The following is a 16,938-nucleotide window of genomic DNA, read 5'->3' as shown; positions in this document are numbered from 1 at the left end:
CGGCCCAGTGTCCTCCTCCAAAAACTGTGATTACATTTGGATAACCCGGGGATTTTAAGAAATCAGGGAACTGTAGGAACTGGAAACTTAGAAAAACCATTTGTTGATATTACACTGTCTCTTGAAAATATTGATCTGTGGTCAAGAACCATAAAGTTAGAGGTCACAAGAATAAGTTCATTGCAACTGGCAAATCATCACAGTTGGGAAAGAAGCCACCATTCATAAGGTACAGCTAGTGCAGAAGGCAACAGCCCAAGCCACGTTACACAATGTGTGCTGCTCTGCATCTCCACTTTGCCAGCAGAAAATAGCACGATCACCAAAGTCTGTGTCCTGCTTTCCAAAACGCTCCAGAACTTTGGCAAAGCTAAAGGACTAGCATCACCAGGGCTCCTTACACAAACTTCATTTCCTAAGATCAGTGGCACTATCACTAGAAGAATATCTTTATTCCTATATTATATTATTCCTATATTATTTAGAAATAAAGCAAGCTGAAAGCAGAATGAATTTATGACTGAGAGGATTTTGCTTATTCACTTTACAGCATACCTTGCAAATGTTGGTGTTCACCTAGCTGAAAGGGCAGACCTAACTAAGGGCAGCTAGCAGAATCGAAGGGCTGAAACCTCTCAGTCTAGCTTTGCTGATGAAGAAAGAGAAGAAAATGTAAAGTGAGGCCAGCCCCAGCTGACAAGTTTAGTACTACTCCCGTGTCACTATAAGTATCTTCTCACCTGTATTTTCACTGACCAGTAACTACTTCAGAAGTCAGCTAGAAGTGGCCACATCTACAATAGAGCTGTCAATACCAAGATTGTATTTTAACCCAGGCTAGTGTTAGTGAATACTTGTTATTTTTTTCCTAGTAAAAGGGTGATATTAAAAATTACATGAATAGCAGACAAACAAAATATCTTTCCCAGCTCTGTACACCTAAGTAAGATCTGTTGTCAGTGCAAACCATAAACCTGTTTTCAGAGAAAATTTGAGCAAAGTGAAGGCTTCTTGCATAGCTGCAGATCTAAAACTCCATTTTACAAATCAGAAAGGCTCTTCAGGTCACCTGAAGACTAACACTCCCATGTCCAGTACACTTGTTACTGCATGCAGTCAGTCATATTCATTTTCAGTGTTATTATCTACATATATTTAATTTAATAGGCACCTGTTTCAGAGGAATGTTTGGTAAAGAGCTATCACATAGTAATGACTAATTTCTAAGCTTTGCAGACAGGGACCTAGGGGTCTTGGTGGACGCTAAACTGAACATGAGACAGTTATGTGCCCTTGCAGCAGAGAAGGTTGACAGTATCCTGAGCTGCATTAGCAGGAGTTTTGCCAGTAGGTGGAGGGAGATGATCCCTTTTATTCAGAAGTGGTCATACCTGAGGTACTGTATCCAGTACAAAAGCGACAAAGACATAATGGAGAGAATTCAGTGAAGAGCCTTAGTTAGTGGCTAGAGCATCTCTCTTCCAAGGAAAGGCAAAGAGCACTGGGGCATTCAGCCTGGAGAAGAGAAGGTTCAGGGAAGGAGACCAACTTGCTCAGCACCGCACAATCAGCCAAGTCTGTCATTACTAAGAGCACTTCACAACTCAAATGCAGGTGATGCATTACCAAGGCATAGTCATCCCCTGACAACGCAGAGAACTTCTGCAAGATAACTCATTCAATTTATGGACACATTAAACATATTTCAGTCTTTCTCCACAGCATCCAAGAATTTCTATTCTGGCCACAAAGTTAGCTTCATATTTATGGAACTTCTCAACATTGCACTTTTCATCTACTTCAAATACATTTCAGAAAGGTGTGGGGAGAACTCTGTTAGCTGTGGCAAGGTTCATCTGGAAGGCAAGCACGTTGTAGAAATCCATGGGAGGTCAAGCATCCCCTGCTCCCTGTCACCTGAACAAAAAGACAGAACTGTGAGATACCTGAGATCCTCTGTGTGAACTATTATCAGAGAATGTTGAAGACAGAAGGTAAAAGCGGGGATTGTATAATCCAGCCCAGAGTATAAAAAAGTCATAGCAGGGGTACTTAAGGCTTTTTATACTACTTCTGAGTTTTATCTGATCTAAAAGGTTTCAAGATGAATGGCTTTCAAATAATGACTTATGATAGCGTGTTCTACAGAACTATACTATAGCAATCACGTTCTAATACCCATATAAGACTTCCATTTCTATTAAACAGGCAAACAACCTAAAGAATGGGCTGTGGGTAACTGTTGGATCAGTTCATTTAAACTGATTCTCCCAAGCTTGGAATTGAGCCACTTAGATGCAGAAAAACAGCAGCTTTCTGTTTGCTCCCTAAAGCAACACAAAGAACTTCAGGAAAGGGAGGGAAAAAAAAGAAAAAGAAGATGCCATAGCTCTCACCAGATGCACAGGGAATCTGAAAGACGAGCTTTTGGCAACTCCAATGAGAATTTAGTCTGGCACAAGAGGTAAAATGACCTTGCTAAATCAGAGCCCAAACTAATTTTACATATCATCAAAAAGATAAAGATCTAAAATCATCAATTTCTGGAGATGAGCTTGGCATTGTCACTGATGTAGACTTTCTGGAGAGATAACACAGCCTCTAGCTAGCCTCTAATAGCTGCCTGCTTGTATTTTTGATCTATGGTTACATTATTGTACATAAAAAGCCAAGCAGCAAGCTGAGAAGTAGGGAGACCTTGCCTCACCCATTACATTTCCTAAAATCCCTCACAGACAGCTGCTTGTACTAGACAGAGGATTTTGTGATCACATTACATCAATTCTGTTAACAACCGACCGCATTGCATTTTGAATTCTTCTGAATGTCTCCACAGCTGAATGGCATGTGCAGTCCTGGAGGCTTTTCATTCCTCTATTTCCCGTGGTAATAAATGGTCTTACATTTGGAGTATCTAAAATATAAGGATCTCTGTTCTGCATGTCCCATTTCTTGGCAGCATCATCAAATGTATAAACGTTTCTTTCACCAAATGCTTTTACCACAGTAGCTTGGTGCTAACCAGTACTATGGTTTCTTCCAACCAGATCATACCTACAGCCTCATTTCAGCAAAGCACTGAGATATTACACAAGTTTATGAGTAACAATTTATACTGAGAATTGAATCCAGCAAAATGGATATTTAAAAAGGGAAATTAAGCTGTCAAAAAGAATTTCAGTGTTCAGTGAAAAATGAAATGGTGGCATTATAGCCTCATGACCTGTCTTCTGAGGGTGAAAAAAGGACTGCTGTTGACATCGGTTTCTTAGATGAGATTCTGAGTCAAATGAAATATATATAACAAATTCATTTGAAACTGAAGGAAAAATTAAGTTAAATACACTCACAGCCTTTTGAAATCTGAACATGTCTGTTTGTAAATCGTCTTAGTTTTGTCTAACGTAGGAAAAAAAGTTTTGTACCTCTTGTACCACCTATAACCAGATTTTAAAAACCAAATTTTTGTATTTAATTTTGGCAGAAATCTCTTGTAAACAGAGACATACATGAAAACCATACACAGTGAAAAAGAGATGAAAGTGCCTGAATTTGCTTTAGTAATCTAGACTGTCAGTGAAAAATGGCGTATCAGGAGAAAGGAAATGGGTAGGATAATTTAAACTATCAGACGTTCATGTCACTTCTATTTTTTCTTTAAAAACATGAAAGTCAAAAGTAATAAGATCATTCTGCAGCAAATCCAAGATCACAGTTTCATCTAACACATGCTATCATCTTGTTTAACCCACAATATTAAATGTGAGATTGCTCCTATCTGTAGCAGTACAACATAACAGCTCCTAATTAGACCTTTAAAATACACAGCCACAGTCTGAATTAAGGTAGGCCATACAGTTCATAAGAGATTTTGACAACCACATCAGTCACTGAGATTGAAAGAACGACCACTCCAAATTCCTGTATTCAGCACCATATCCTCTCTCTGGGAGTGGAGGGATAACAGGAAGGGGATAAGGAGGGGCACTCAGGGTTCTTCTAAGCATCTATGCAGTCAGGTGGTGATAGCCTTTGCTAATCTGCTAGAGACAACTTTGAATCCCTAATTGGCTCAGGCTGTGCATGTACCAAATTCTTGCATGCTCCTTCCTGCTCCTGGCAAGATTCCTGTGTGAAACTCATTCTGAAATGGTAAGAGCTAGTAACTCTGTAAGCCCCTAGTCAGGGGAAGCAGTAACATACAGTTGTCTTCTATCCTTCTTGCATGAGACAAATACAACAGACATATTCAATCGCTAACACTATCTGCTTTGCTGTTCTCTTGTTTTTCCAAACTTGTTTTTCCCCAGCTGACCTTTCCAGCTCAATAATCACAAAAGTTGTGTAAGTTTTGCACTCACATTGCTGGAAGTTACCCCATTGTTCTTTTTACACCAGCTCAAGACAGCTAACTTGCATCTAACAAAGGAAGCATATGGAGGATAAAGAAAAGATGTTCAGCCAGGCCCTGCCACAATATCTCTTCCCTGTTTTTTGATATTTATTTAGATAAACATATACAGATGCTAGATAAAGCTAGACATATTATAATAAAAGTTAGCCATACCTTCTCATCCTGATAGATCTCCTTTCAAACCAAACAATTCTTCCCCTACTTGAAAGCACCTGGAAACTCCTACACCTGAAACTGACGAGATCTGGAGTCTAGAAAGGGGAGTGACAGCACGAATTACAAAGACATCTAGAAGGTCACTGTTCTCTGAAAATGATCTGCCTACAGTGCTGCTTCCTGCTGCAGTAGGGTAGAATCTCAAGAGAGCTATATCATACAAGAAAATCAATGGAAAATGGCCTGTTGCATGCTGAGTATACTTATATGTAACTAAGTTACACATGGCTGAATGACTCTTCAGAAAGAGCTCAGATCAGTTTTGGCAAGTGATGTCACCTACTGGTACTCTCCAGCTCTGCGTTTAATTGATTAGAATATTTAATCACTTAACAAAAAAGATACTCAGAAACTAGATGATTGTCTAGAATAGGTAGGAAAATAATTCAAAAGAAACTATGAACACTCAACTGGTCAGAGAAAGGATTCTTTCAGCATTTGTAATATTCTTCTGGAGGTAGACAAGCTTAAGCATGTGAATTCCTGATACAATCAAAACCCACAGCAAAGACAGAATAAGGGCCACCAAAATTGACAGGATCCCAGTGTTTAAAGCATTCCTCATATTATGTGGGTTCAAATCCAGACAGCTCCAACATCTCAATGAGAGTACACTGACAACCAAAATTTAGGGGCGTCAGGATATTTGGCAGACCTCTAGTATTTAAAGGTCTGGGTTCCTATGGTGTTAGACACACTGGCTACATGTTAAGCATCTGGGAACATTCCCAGGCACTGGAACTCAACCATTCATACTAAAAACTATTAAAACATTCCCTGCTACAGTTCTGGCAGGTCGTAACTAACTCTTTCCCAAGGACAACTCATTCCAGGGACGTTTCCCAATAGGCAGTTTGCATGTAGCCAGCCTGTTTTGGAGTTCATGAGAGTTTGTTAGCATGGTCAATGGGCCATTGTGTGCCAGTTGGCCTAACTGTCTGGGAATGTTCTTGGAAATTTTTAATATAATTGTTTATTTGTACCCATTATCTCTGAGCAAATGTAGCAGTTCACCACTGTCAAAAAGGGAAAGGACTTGCTCCTTCTCTTGGCTACGTGATCCTACTCGCTCCTTTACACCATTTCTGGTGGTTGTCAGGTCCTTCAGTTAGCCAATTAAACTCTGAAACGTGCAAAAATCCATTTACTTCTTCTTGCTAGTGCAGGTGACTGCTGGTTTAGGAATTCAAATCAGCTCACTTCTGAGTCTGGCAAGCACCAAAGCCAGCCCAAGAAAGAGGCGTATATGGGCCTGGAAGGAAGAAAAGGACAATACCAGGCTGGAGTAGGATCTCCCTCCAATACTGCCAATGATACATTGGGCTGTGCCTCTTACACATGCTTCATGTGAATTACTAAAATTAATTCAGACTGTAGTTTCAAGAGTTTGAGCTGATATATGCCATCCCTGCTGCAGGAGAAGGGTTTTCTTGGCTGCCTTTTTCAATTGTTCATTCCCTTATCTCCTCTCTCCCTTGTGCTAGAACAGCAGTATATACATCAGTGAGTGATCTGGACCGAGGAAAAGAGCCTCAGGAAAAGAAGTTAATCATAACTTGCTCTAGTTCACTGCATGGTCACAAATGCTAATGCCAGAATGTGATCACAAGGGAGTCAGGGGAAAGATACAGAAATAAGACTGAGTACCCAGGCTGATTCAAAAGGTAGAGTTAGGGCTTATTAACTTAACCTGCTAATGGAACAACTGTTGGCTAGCTAGAGACACATGCATATTCAACACCAGAAAAAGATATTCAAATTAAACAACAGCAGAGAGGGCCTTAGAGGGGACAAGGACTTACTGGTAGCCTAAATATAGATAAGGGTTCAAACAGCATTTTAAAAATAAAGACATCTTGTACAAATTTTGTTCTGTTTCTTTTTTTTTCTGTCATAAAATATGTGTTTTCCTAATGCCATTCACTGTTAACTCTCTATTTTCTTTTTAATTTATAATTGAGTTAAAATCAACAGGATATACATCCAGAAAAAAGCTTGAATGATGTTTTGTTCATTATGACAAGAAATGCTGAATTCAAACAGTTTTGTGCTGCAATAACCAAATTCAGCTTAGTGTGTTATTACAATATTTTAACTGTGAATATGCCTTCTTTCAAAGTCTATTCTGAAAATACAACTAGCAAGAGGCAGTGGAGGAGAAGCATTAACTTTCTGTTGCTGTCAGACTGATCTAATTTGTAGTATCCCCCACCACTAATTGCTTAAATAAATTGCATTTTGCAGCAGAGACAGGAGCCATATTAGATTTTTGGAATTCTGATCTAACTCCAGAATGTCTCATGGAGCAGTTTTCATTACACTCTTGTGTAGGCTTTTTAATGGCTCTAAACAGTTAATTAAGTTATTCTAACAGGCATAACATCTTCTACAGGAAAAAAAAAAAAAAAAAAGCTTTCTAGTGGTTTTGCTAGCTTTTATGTCTCCCATATAGCTTTTCCATAGGGAGTTTTAAAACTAGGGAAAATGATGATGTTACTATTTGATGACTTAACTTTTTAATTTTTTTCCCAATCCCATTCCTCTCAAATAACTTCCTAGACCATTTAAAACAGTAGCCAGTGCAAATCAATATAGCTCTGCTGATGTAACTATCACTGCTGATTTACACCACTTGGGAAATTCTCAAGGACAATCTTCCAGTGCTTGCCAGCCAATGGTGTGCATTCAATTCACTTGCTCAACACAGCTGCAATTGCAGCTGTGATGCAATTGCTTTAGAAATGGAGCACAGCTCAGAGCTTTAAAAGCACTGACCAACATGCACGTTAATTACCTTGACCAGTTATGAGTGATTTGAGCAAGGCAAGATCTGTAGCTAGAGGCATCTATCTATGATATCAGAAGCCAGCACAATCCCTTCCCTTTCTTTCCATCCAGCTGAGTATGCGCTCAGAACTGAAGGTGATTCATCTTGCAGGAATATTCTGTGAATAGGAGGGAGTGATCCTAGAAGCAGACCATAAGATGGCCTCAGCAGCCATGTTCAGCTTTATCTTTGCACACATACTGCCCTCCTGCTGAGATAATTTCTCTTCATTATTTATGCATATAAGAATAATCTCTGCGAGTTCCTCTAACAGTTCCACCAGAAAGCACCACTTGGAAGCCTGTCTCAACACAGCTCACCAGATGTTCTATAGCAGCACCTGCTGAGCCCTTCAATTGCTGCCTGCACTCCTGCTGCTGAGAAGGTTCAGATGAGGGTGAAGGATAACTGCACCTCATATTTATTCACTTGCTTTGATCCAGGAGAATAGCAAGATAAGTGCAATCAGATTTACAGGCTTTAGGTGAGAACTGGTGTTTCTGTTGCTGAAATGCAGTCATATCTGTGTTGGAGCAGAGGTGAATCTTTAACAACAGGCAGGATTAAGGCAGGAAGATAAGTAATATGATAGACACCTTGAATGAATGGGAGAATTTTACTCAGTACAAATCAGATGCCCAAACTGGAATTGATCCAAGACACTAGATTTAATGTCTCCAGTTTAAGAAAAAACTCAACAGATCCGTACTTGCTGTAAGGATCCAGCACATCATCTGATGTCAGAGCATATAAAGATATAAGCATAGAGAGCATTTAAAATGCAACTGTAGCGATAGTCATACAATTTCTCAACAACAAAAAATAAAAATAGTATGCAAAATTATTCCACATTTCCCCCTTATTAAAAAAGTTGCAATAAAGAGAAACCTAATTAAAATATCTGGTCTAACAAGCAAAATAGATCCAGACTGATTCAGCCTTCATTCCAAGGTGATTTCATGCATTCTACCAACCGTTTAAGCAAATTTGAATTCAGAATTTTGCTGCTGTCCTTGAAGAGGAACAGGCAAAACCTTTTTCCGTTCTGAGGATGATGACTGCTGCCTTGTGAGTCTGAGCAGCAAAGCAAGATGCACACAAAACATGAAAAGAAAATGTGTTTCAACTTATGCAGAACCTCAGCTAAACTCAATTCAGCAGTGCAGAGTGGCAGAGAAAGTAAAACTTGCATCTGTTACAGTTGCTACAGTTGGATGTGTGAGTTGCAAAGGAGATTTGCCAGACTCCTAGGCCTGCGAGGAAACCAGAAGGGAGAGAGATGAATTGATGCCAAAGCATGAGTCGTTTCCAAATGCAGCAACCTGTGCAGAACCAGAAGGTCAGAGACTGCAGCTGGTCCAACTGCAAGCGAGACAGAGGGAACAGTCTTAACAAACAACAAAGTGCCAGACAGGAAAAAGAGGTCTGGGTACTAATCTGTTCAAAATGAAGAGCTGGCCTGGGATAAGCCAAGGGAGAGGGCGAAGAACATGTGGGAACTGTTTTTGTGCCTCCGCCCAATAGACACCCTTCTTCAGCATTCTGGTACACTACTTAGTCTGCTCTGTACATCTGGGATAGATTGATCCCATACCTCCTCTAAGCCTGGGTGGGGGCAGGACGTGAGGCGATAGGCACTTCCATTGCCTTGTTTCCCAGAATGCTCTCATTTTCCTAGCATGACCCATCTGCTTTTTGGCTGAGCTTTTGGGCCCAATCTGACTTCAGCATCACACAGACTGTCATTGGCATCACTGGGGAGCAAGCTATGGTCTCCAGGTACTTCCCAGGGCACTGCTTCTATTTGTCTATTCTTACTGTAAAATTGTTTGAAATTATACTAAAACTTTAGGAAACTAGAAGGGATCCTCCAATTTCAGAGAATGGAATAGAAGCCTCTCAATTAAATATTTGCCAGAAATACAAGCTATTATTCCTGGTGAATTAAATGCCTTGCAAATTTCCCTCTACTGATTCGCCATTAGAATTAGGCTGTGCTTGTTTCTCAAAGATAGCTGAAAGTTCAAGAAAATAGGCTTTATCCTCTCAAGACACTTTCTAAAACTTTAGTAAAGGATAATTTAATTCACAAGAACTAAGATTTTAAAAAAGAAAGAAAATCTTGTTTAAAAAAAACCTGCTTTTCTTCCTCTTTAGAGAAGATATATACTGAATCCCAAGCTGCCTTCAAAAAAGCCTAGTAAAAATATTAGATGTAATATATCCTACTCTTGGGGAAGCCTTTGTCCTGAAGCATAGTTATTTCATTTGCTTCTTATCCAAAGTAGCTTTGTGCCACACTTTTAGATTGATTAGATCTAGATTCTTTGGGTTTATGATATCATCCTTTGTTGGTCTGAAAAATTAAGTGATGACTTTGGGGTGCAATTATACCTCAAAAGCTAGTGAGAGCTTGGCTGATTACTACTGGGAACAGAAACATATGTTCCAGGAACACCCTGGGCCTTTCCACCTAGTAGCTGGGTAAGTAAACACCATGAAATCCTTTTGCCCATGAGAAGAATATCAGGAATATAAATGAATCAAGAGTCAACTGTTTTAAGGAATAAGCAGTTCGTTTTGAGGAAAGATTAAATTACAGTAACCAATAAGGACTGCAGAGGTAAAGGCAGAGACAGTGGATTTATAATTGAAGAATTTTGTAACTATAAAATAATTCCTTCAAGTAGCAATTAGACTTTGTTCTTTAATAAGAAAATACAATCAAAATGTACAGACACAGGAAGTGAAGGAGAGGCAAATGTGCTTCCTGCTTGATGCCCCAGTGAACGGAATATAGAGCTCTCTGTTTAAATTTTGAGATTTTCACTGTGGGAAAAACCCCACATTGAACAGGTCCTTGACTGTCCATCCTATTTTGAAAGGTAGAGTCTAGGTGTCCGATTTTTCCCACTAGTCTATCTAATATATACAATTTTTGGCTGGGGAAGCAATCCCCTCTGTCTGCACAGGACTTCCCACAAAGGCTGTTAGAGAGACAGATGGTGGATAGCAATATCATTGTGAGCCTGAACTGAGATGGAGCTCTTTTGTCTACTGCTGAAAGCTGATGACTGCCAATGGGCACCTTTCCCTTGAGCAATTTATTGATATTCACTGAAAACATCCAGAGCATTGTAATTAGGTGCAGGGGTTTACTTGGCTTCTCTGGCTCAACAGCCAGACTTTCGGCCACCTCTCATTTCCTCTTTTACCCCAGCTGTTAGTGCATGGCTACTTTAAATTGTAGGCTTGCTGCTCGTGTGAGCTGTTGAGGCATGTATATATCAGAGTTCAAAGTGGTGAGGTTGCCCAAAGATAATTAGGGATTTGTGGAAATGGCTCAGCCTGCAAATAAACATTGTTTTATGGAAAATAGTCTGAGGAAAGAAACCTCTCCATCTGTATCAAGCAAATAGTTGATATCAGAAGCAAAGAGTGTATGTAACCCACAGTTACATGTAGTTGAGCTCAGTTCTGATTATACAAGGTGTATGCCAGTGCACCTCTGTTTAACATAGCAGTCATTTGTGCAATTTGTGATCTAAAGTCAAACTCCAAATAAAATGTCTCAAGAATGGTTTGAATGACCAGGTTACAATCATCTCCCTCTCTCCAACATCTGCTAGCAGATTAGATATCATTTAAAGTGACTGAGCTTAGCAGGCTCGGAAGAAGGCTTTAGATCTTTACTCAAAGGCTTCTTTCTCTCCCACACTTGTCCCAGCAGCAATATGCTCTCACCACAATTATTTATAAATTAGTCTATTTTTTACTTGCAAACTTAAACAATTTGTGAGTTCTCATTTTCTTACTGAGATCCAAGCTCTACATTTTAATATGTAAGATATGTCCTAAGAAATGCCCTCACTTGTTTGCTGTAGCTCCCTACAAATACAAATCACTGTACGAGATTTACCAAGCCTCATACTGGGCTACCTTGCTGGAGTTTCTAATCAGTTTCATGTCTTTTATCACTGTCTTTCCTCCCCTCCCAGTCCACTTTTGTATCCATTGGCCTGTTTAATACAGCTACCACATCCCGCCTTATTGTCATTTTTCTGGAATACAGGCTTTGTTTCTTAACCACATAATTCCTGACACGACAGACTTGCAACACTTGACTGATTTCTCAAGTATCACCATAATATCAATAGCACAACCCATAAATGAATGAAATCATATGAAATATAAATAGCCAGGCAGAGTTTTGTTAATATAATGCAGTATTTGATAAAATAAAATAAAATACTCTTTGTGTTGATTAAAAAGAAGGCAGATTTCTCAGTGTTTCTTCTGTTGCTAGCTGATTTACAAGCATCACCATCTTCCCAAACACTCACAGCTTCTAAGGGTGATGGACCTCGTCAGGAAAGAGCAATCTGATATTGAGCTGCATAAATTGCTTTTTGCTTCTCCTCCCCTGAATGTGTACAAGTTACAGAGAGAAAAATCATGATGAGAAAATGCTTAAAAACGTGCCTTTGCTGGGCACACTACATACCACATTTCTGCTGTGCACGCTTCCTTCACTCAAAAAACTCTTTTCACTTTCCCCATTTCCCTGGTTTATTATTATTTTTCTCCCTACCCGTTTTAATTCCTTTTCTTCCTAAAGAGCTGTTTTTTAACAGCTGCATCTCCAGCTGTCAAGTGAATAATTCAGGGGAAATTTCTCACCACTGCAAGAATTGTACTACAACATACTTTAAGTAGTCTTCAAGGCTGTTAAAAAAAGCTTCACCTGACAGCTGCATGCACAGAGTGCTTTATTAGTGGACAATGCAGCACTTTACAATGTATACTTAACCTACACAGTCCTTTGACCAAGCAGTTTATTGCAGACACATTTACCCTTTTTGACAAAGATCCTGTCCTTGAAGACTTCGGTTTTCAAAGCCTTCACTCCAAAGGATATTCGGCATTTGTCTGACTTTGGGTAAGATTTTCAAAACAGACCGGCCAATGCTGTATGCAGTGGTGGAATGTAAATAAATCTGAGCAGTGTCTAAACTAGGTATTATGCCTGACCATAGCTGTCTAATCACAGAGAATCAGCTGTCAGAGTTCAGTAGCTTGTTTAGAGCTTGCATGATTACATGGCAGTACTGTGAGCAGCAGCCATGTGCTAAACATTTCCCATGCACATCATATGGTTTAAAAAATAACTTCTTTTTACAGCTGAAATACCCCAGGCATAGTCAAACTCAAGATAGTCAACTACAGAGGAACGTATCAAAAAAGAAGCTCTCATCACTTAGCAGAGAAGCATGGTGCTAGGTAACAGATAACTCATAGCATGAGTACTTTGGGAATTATTGGATTTTGGTGTGAGAGTTAAATGTACCGTCTTTTTCGGTTGTTTGTGATAAAGACGATCCTCAGACTTTGACAGTTAGCAAGATGTAGAGGTTTGTATTTTATGACATTTGTCCTGTGAAACTTTACTGTCTTTCAATCTTCTAGCCACATCAAGTGCAGGTTCTAACTTAAATAGATCAGTGACTGCTGTCTTTTTCCTGAAATTAAATGCAAATAAAAATTAGTAGAAACAAAATTCAGAGTGCTCTCAGCTCAATTTCATCAGCCATTAAACATTATATGCTACCCAGAACACGAAGGGTTCTATTTAGTGACCCTTTCTAGGCTTCATTTCCTGAGATAGCAATGCCTCAGGCGTTAGCCTGAACCTAGTAAAACTCTTTGACTAGATCTTTTTCTCCTGTCTACCACGCTTAGCCTGATAATATGAACCTTTACGCCTGAACATGAGTTCCGTCAGAGATAGCTTGCTCACCTCAAGGTAAATGTGAAAGAAAGTCTATGCTTCCAGGGACAGTGTAGACTCCTATTTCAGCAGTTCTTTTAAAGCTGTACTGATACCAAGGACTACTCAAGAAGCACAGAGCCATATAGTCCTTGTTTATGCTTGAATATCTTCTATACCTATCATAAACCCGATTCTTGTGGCTGATTGTAATACATCATCTTAAGTATGCCTTGGAAGATGGACTTTGAGCTACTTTTCATGGTATCAAGAATCAATGAGTCATAGCTACCACAAGAAAAACTCTCAGCAGCATTGAAGGTCAACATTAACAATCCTTTGTTATCACATGGATGGTGACCAAAAGGAAAAGCTATAAATATCTTTTTCTCTGCCTCTCTTCTCAAACCCCACACTGAGGCAAAAGGTGATCATTGTTGTATTGATTTTGGCCAGCAATGGTGTAAAGTAAATCACAAAATCAGATAACCTTGATTACTAGCCTTTGTAAACTAATTATGTCTATTAATCACAGAGACCTCAGAAGTTGTCCCTCACACTAAAATTCTGCAACAGAAACATCTACTTTCTTTACGCATTTCTATTGCCTTGCTAAAGCAAAATATACTTCGTTACCTTTTCTCAGAAAATTGATGAGATCAGCCAATCTGTTGCTCCGATTAATTAAGAAACTTATTAAAAATTCTGAAGAAATCAAAAATCAGAGAGGAGAGGGAAAGAAGGAGAGGGAGAGTTTGACCCTGCATGATATAACAAAATGAAATAGGTGACTCTTCAGAAGCATTACCAGCATTTTTATATGATTTTTTAGATTTCAGAATTCACTTTGAATATCTCATTATGTAAGCTGAAATGGCAGGCAAATATTAATATGGTACATGTTTGGTGTCCTCAGTTTGGTCCGAAATATAGAAAAGATTATTTTACATTATCAGACATACCTGAGATTTCTTGTGTTTAGATCATGTGCTTCAGTCCGTCTGTGATATCCATCATCAGTGTCTAAGAACAAAGCAGACTTATTACTTGGCCTCCTTATACTAAAAGCTTTTTTCCCCTTTTAAATATCAATGAAGTATATCTCAGTTCTTGTGTTCAGATTCCAGAAATATTTCAATTCAAGTGAAACACGATTTTTTTTTCCAGAAGTTGTTAAAGTTATTACAAAAGTAAAACAAGGTGTCCTATGATATAAATTCCAATATTTTACAACCATAAAGCACGGGAAGGTTATTGTGTTTTTTCTAACACAGTCAGAAGTACAATTCAAGAAAAAAAAAATACAAGTTTTTTCCTAACAGTTTCATTTGCAGAAGTATAAATATAAGCTTGGACATACGTTGGAAATGAGTACACCATATGTGATATAAAGGCATACAGCTAAAATCTGAGTCGTGCATTTTAGATACATTCTTAACAGAATGAATGTACTTTAAGAGAAATGAGTGTAAAGCGGTAAAAGAAACAAACTACAGTAACGGGGAAGGGAAGGAATTATACTTCTTACTCTCCTGTTTTAGAACAAGACTGGGATCTTTCAAGTGTTTTCATGACAAGGAGAAAGAACAAAGACATAAAAACAAGTGTAGCCACTTGAAAAGCTGGAACTCATTAATTATAACACACTTTGACTATCCTGGCAATAAAGCTAGGGAGCAGGTGACCAAAAGATGAAAATATCTTAAAAAGAGATAACTGTCAGAGAGGTAAGGGGAAGCTCACTACAAACAGCTACACGCTGACTGAGAAGCAGAGTCTGAGGTCAACAGGTTGTAATTAATTCCCAAGAGAAGCAAGCTGCTTTGGAAAAATCATTTTAGTTCAGCCTTGAGGTGAACACCAGGTGTACAAGGAGGTCTCTTTGGTATTTCACTGCAGGGGTGTAGCACATAAATAATCAAATTAACTTTAAAGTAGCTTTTAAATATGTTTTTCCAAAGAATATGAACTCTTAATGAAAAATTTTGAAAATGATATGCTTGCAAAGCTTCTCCCAAGGCTGTTGAGGGAAAACTCCAGAAAAGTACAAAGCTTACTGGGCTTGCTTTTTTGCTCATACTAGCAGTCAACAGCATCCTATAGTGTTAATGTCTTTACCTCAGTTGTAGCTTTGCAAATCATCTGTATGTCTCCACACAGATCTGAGCATAACATTGTGCTTGTAGTGACACTCACCATATTAAAGTAACACGCCTGAACTGGAATTTTCTTGCACTCAGGTAGATTGTACTGCATTGTGCAACCTTAGTGTGGTTCTCAAAGGGCAGAGGCTTTAATGAAGAACTAGATTTTGACAGGAGAGAAAAATTCAAGGGAAAATATTTTACTACTCCTTTGAAGAAATTTAGTTTTTAAGAAATTCCAGAAGGCACTAATGCCTATACTTGCTATTTTTTACATTTGGCTTATGGGGTTCAGATTTGTTGGGTTGGGAAGGAGTTGATTTACCATGGAGAAGCAGGAAATGCACCCTTCAACTTTTGTTTGTTTGTTCTTCTAGATACAAGAAAATATCGGACTTAGAAGATTCAGGAGCATAAAGGTACGCTTTGTCTTCTCCAGCTCTTCATTTCACAGCTCCATCAGTACTGTGCCCTGGATGCTGCCTCACATACACAGCTGATGTTCTTGCTGCTTGCTAAAGTGTTTCAAGCATGCTGAGAGAAGACACTGAAGGACAGGTGGGTAGAGCTAAGCCACGTGTGCAAAGAACAATTTAGACATAATCTCTTCTGTAAATAGATAGTCTCCCTCATTACACTGAAAATGTAGGCCTTGGAAGAACTTGACTGCACTGAGCTTGACTGAGTTACTGTGCAGTTCAAGCATTTAGTTATTTCTCCACCTGCACCCACACATAATGTGCAAGAAATCTGTATAGAACGCAGGGAATGATATCTCATTCCTTCGATAACGAGACAGAGGATCACTTTACATTCTTTCTTTAATCTACAGGGTACACTGTGTTGCCTGGTTTGACTTCTAACCAGAAAAGCAATCCAAAATTTTCATGGCATGTTAAAGAGAAGGATTTTGTGAGAGAAGAAAGAACCAAACACAGGAAAAATAAATTAAGACAGTTAAGAAGCGAGTGTAACAGTCTGGAAGCAAAAGGTTGGCAGGAAAGAAAAACAGGCAAGGCAGTCAACAGTCAAAAAGATGCAAGATAAGGGGCCAGGTAGAACAGGATGCACCAACCAGAAGGCTAGAAATAGCACCTACCATGGACTGGAGATACTCACTAACTAACGTTGTAGTGGAAAGTTTTTTTGCTGAGCATTAAAAACCTAATGCTAGTTGTAACAAATTCCTGGCAAGGAGTCGATCTACTGAAGTCTATAAAAAGGAGGTGATAGAAGAGTAATTGTCAACTATCCTGGCAACAAAAATATTTACCCAGTTTCCTGAATCTGAAGTCTCATAAATTCACAGCTAATTTAGGAAAAGATCATAGGGCAGCCCTTTGCTCTAGAGTAGTAGCACCTCCATATGCTGTGCTCCTGGAAAATATTATTCAAATAAGTTTTAGCATCTCAGATAACTTTTGTTCAACTAAATGTCCATAGCACTTTGAAGAAGAATAAGGACGCTACCTGCTGGAGGGAACTGCTTTAGCAGGGGGGTGGACTCAATGATCTCTAGAGGTCCCTTCCAACCTCTACAATTCTGTGATTAATTCAGCCTCTCAGTAAA

The 16,938-nt window shown here is 39.0% G+C and overlaps 1 long non-coding RNA gene across 46 annotated transcripts in view; it reads right to left on the bottom strand.

Moving 5' to 3' along the window:
• The window catches only part of LOC110402005, a 316,902-nt gene that overhangs the window by 272,981 nt on the left and 26,983 nt on the right, over positions 1 to 16,938 (bottom strand). For 41 of the 46 annotated variants that reach the window (XR_002440790.1, XR_002440793.1, XR_002440787.1 and 38 more), the window contains one exon: positions 14,187 to 14,247. The exons of 2 other annotated variants lie outside the window; for them this stretch is intronic. This is a non-coding gene — a long non-coding RNA (uncharacterized LOC110402005). Of the gene's footprint in view, positions 1 to 14,186; positions 14,248 to 15,420; positions 15,529 to 16,938 lie in introns of all 46 variants that reach the window. 3 more of the 46 variants (XR_002440769.1, XR_002440759.1, XR_002440753.1) reach the window with 1 other exon arrangement.

The sequence above is a fragment of the Numida meleagris genome, chromosome 6 (genome assembly GCF_002078875.1).
Source record: "Numida meleagris isolate 19003 breed g44 Domestic line chromosome 6, NumMel1.0, whole genome shotgun sequence".
Taxonomy (NCBI): Eukaryota; Metazoa; Chordata; class Aves; order Galliformes; family Numididae; genus Numida; species Numida meleagris.
This window is presented reverse-complemented; position numbering and strand designations above follow the sequence as displayed.